This window comes from Arachis ipaensis, chromosome B07, assembly GCF_000816755.2.
Source record: "Arachis ipaensis cultivar K30076 chromosome B07, Araip1.1, whole genome shotgun sequence".
Classification (NCBI taxonomy): Eukaryota; Viridiplantae; Streptophyta; class Magnoliopsida; order Fabales; family Fabaceae; genus Arachis; species Arachis ipaensis.
Window position 1 is genome coordinate 23,761,185 of NC_029791.2, and position 4,081 is coordinate 23,765,265.

General features: G+C 38.4%; 1 pseudogene; it reads left to right on the forward strand.

Moving 5' to 3' along the window:
- Positions 995–3,856, forward strand: LOC107609807 (annotated as a pseudogene).

Genomic DNA, 4,081 nt, shown 5'->3' on the forward strand with positions numbered 1-4,081 from the left:
TTTCACAATAACGCCACCAATCACCATATTTAAAAAAATAAAAAGTTAAGCCGATATCAGTTTTTTTTTGTTAGTAGATTGGACAACCTCCAATTTTAAGTACACAACACACCTACATATTTCTCACATATTTACCAAATTTTCTCCTCAATTGCAATTTCTAGAATTTGAACCCTAGACTTTTGAAGTGGGAAGAGGGATATATGCCATATGAGTTAAGGCTCACTGCCATTTATTAGTTCTAGAAACTTAAATAATTTGTTTTTTTTTTTTTTGGTAGAGGGGCTTAAGCCCAAAATAATTTGCGTTTTATTCCACAGGCTTGTCATGTTACAGGTTTGAGGCCCAAACTAGGCCCAATATTGAGCATCTGGACTCCTAAACTATCGCTAAGCTTACTAGCTTCGATCGTATGCTCCATTTAGGGGTGTACATGGCGGGGCCACACTGGGTTTGGCTTAATCCAAACCCGACCTGAAATATAGATCGGGCCTAATTTTTAGACCCTAACCCGATCCTAGACCCGATAAAATCTACGCACCTTCGGGCCGGATAAAACCTAGGTAAAAACCGGGTAAAAACCGATCTTTAGCATGTAAAAATCACCTAATCTCCAACCATTATTTCACAATTCACATAGTAAAATTCACTTAAAAAATGTAACAAGAACCAACCCTTCTCTAAAATTAAAGCATAACCATAATCAATACTAATATTGTCTAATAACACCAAATATTTAAATCAATACAAATAAGTTAACACAATATTATGCATTAGTCTAAAATCTTATGCATTTTAAACATAAAACATTAACTTATAATCTTATAATGACTAATAACACAAAATATTAAGGTTTACAATATTTAAATTTCACATAAGAATAGCCATCATACATCACTAATAACACAAAATATTAATTGTGTATGATGATCGGGCTATCGGGCCGAGTTCGGGTGACCCGAGCTATAGCACAGACCCGACTCGAAATAATGACCGGGTCTATTTTTGAGACCCCTTACCTAACCCTAGATCCGATGAAATCACACTAAATTAGCTCCTAAAGTGTTTTGGGTCGGGCCGGGTCTTCGGACCAGGCCGGGCCATGTACACCCCTTGCTCCATTTCCTAGCACGGCGGTTCCCACCACTTCTACCGTCAACCATTCTTAACGGATATGCGCGCCATCGCCATCTCTTCGGAGATAATTTCTCATCTTAAGCGACTACCACACCGCTTCAATGCAACCCTCTCCTTCTCGTCAGAGACTTCACCGCTGGTGGCGTTCGGGGACGACAGAGAATCCACGTACTCTGACGTGCCGAGGCCTTGCCGGAGGAAATCGGAGAGGAAGCCGTATGTGACGCCGATGAAGGTGCTGATAGAGAGGGCGAAGAAGGAGAGAGAAGCGCGTAAGGCACAGCCCTGTAGGGTTGCTGGTTGCGGAACTTGTTGAGGTGGCTCACCGAGTATATGTAGCTCGAAATTCACTCGTATCTGGTCTGAGTCAACTCGCCCGAGCCATTCCCGGGTTGCGCTGCGAGTAAGTTGCTGTGAATATTTTATTTTTATGTTGATTCTGAAATTTCTAAGCTAGAAAATTTGCCAGATGTTGCGAAAAATTGAGGAACCAGTTAGTTAGGTTTCTGTTAAAATTGATTTTTGATGCAGTAAGAGTTTCAATTTTTTGTTTCCTTTTGCACAATCATTCAGTCATAAAACTTTTGAAGGTCAAACTTCGGTTATGGATTGTGAAAAACTTATGGTAATGATAGATTATTTTGATTTCCCTAAAATATAGAACACTTCGAACTTGCTGAGATTGAGAGTATAAGTTAGGAAGTGTACATTTTTGTGTGCATTTACATTGTGTGATGGATATGTTCTTCTAAGGAAAGTTTGTGTTGAGTTGCATTCTAGGCTTTCTAGTTGTTATCATTTAACATTTAGAGAGATGAAAAGAGAAAAAAGAGTGTTATTTTTTTTATTTTTTAAATGGTGTTGTGGTCTTGTGGATTGTATGTGCTTCTTTATTTTTTCTTTCTTCATCCGAACTGGTTTGCTTTTACTGGTTTCTCCATAATAGGTTATGCAATGAGGTTCACATTGTTTATGTTGGTCATGAAATTCGAACATGTATTGGACCAAGGAGTGGTTCGAGGAGTACAATGCATGTCTGGAGAGGGGGAGGGGCTCGGGATGTGGTCTTCTTCCCAAAGTGCTTCCATCTTTATGACCGTGTCGGTAAGCCAAGAGTCGGGCACGATGAGAGGTTCAGTGTCCCTCACATCCCTGCCATTGTTGAACTCTGTATACAGGCCGGTGTAGATTTTGCAAAGTATCCCACAAAAGGGAGAACAAAACCTGTATATTGCATTGAGGGGAGAATTGTAGATTTTGAATCTGTTGTGGAAGAGGTTGAAAATAAAATAGAACTTTCTTCTAAAAATACCAAAGCACTTTTCTATGCATCCCCTGAGCTGGCCAGGCATGTAGAGAATCTCTCAAATTTAGTGATGAACAATAGCAATCTTGATGGGTTGACTGAGGAAGAACGGAACAAAGTAAGGGATTTAAGTAGTCATACACTAGAGGCATGGTTTGAGATGATATCAGGTGCAAAGAAGATGATGGAGAAGTACGGTGTGAATACTTGTGGATATTTTCCCAAGGTCCAGGTTGGTCTGGAGGGACATAAGTTGAGAATGCGCAAGGCTTCAAAGCATCAGTCTCGGAATGGTTTACATGTGTGGCAAGAGGCAACAATAATAGATGATCTTGTGGGTCCGAATTATGTCTGGCATGTTGACGATCTGAATGGATCTCCTCTGAATAACAATCTGAAAAGATATTATGGCAAGGCTCCAGCTGTGGTGGAACTCTGTGTGCATGGAGGGGCTCTTGTTCCGAATAAGTATAAGAGCATGATGAGATTAGATGTTGTTTCCCCAGACCGCGACGAAGTTGACCTTGTTGCCTGATACATCATAATCCCCTTTGAAGTTAGACAATATATTTTTCAATCAAGATTTAGAACTCAATCAGATAAGATCTTGGACTATTGAGTTTGATCAAAGCTGAGGTTTGGTCCCCACTGCTGTTCTTTCTGTTGTTGTGACTACTCTAGGTCAAAATTCTTGATCTTTATACATAATAATTGATAGTTAGCAGCATATTCTATCTTTGGAGAAAGATACATAGCTTAAAGAGGGGTATAACAGATATAAGATATTGCATTATCATGTTGTGGGTCTCAATTGACATGCTTTCTGCTCAAACTGTGCAGTTTCTTGTGAAAAAGTGTTGACTATCGACACTGGAATTGATACTATGAAAGACCAAACAGCACATAGTGCAAACTTCAATGCACATAAATGAAAATTCTAGCAGCAGCCATCAAAATAAACCTGAACTTTCATCTTTCGGTGACAAACTTCAAGCATGCCATTGGTATAGTCTTCTCTAAATGATGCTTATTAATTTGTTCTGGTTCCCAAGTCACCTGAGTTTGCTTCCCTTAATATTTATTGAGCATGATTCCTTGCACTTACTTTTAGGTTAATGGTTGCTGAAAAAGGTAAGATTGTGGAAGGATCCAGACTATGGAAGTCGTTCTGTTATCACACAGAATTTGTAGACTCCACACAGAGATGTTGTGAAACTCCTTAAGTTACCACACCCCGCATTGTATATTCAAATGCATTTTTATTTTGGAACCAATAAGAAAAGAATTTCATGTAATTACTTCATTTTTGGTCTGTATTTACCCCTTACCAAATTTTCTCAATTTTTTATTATCTTAGAGAGAAATTAACAGAATACTTACTCATGTATGTTGAATGTTGCATTCTTTTTTTCTCTGCCCCTGACTATGGAAATAGTTATTGAACTTTGATTCTCTTTTCACGGATTTCATAGTTTATTTCAAGTATTATTTTTGTTTTTACTTTATAATTTGAGCTATAGCCATGCTGAAAGATGTGGACGAGTGAATTCACAAGATAAGAAGGAATCAACTATGAAGAATGAGTGCATTAGGACTTAGGAGAGAGGTGATGATAATGATGATTATTATATAGTAAAT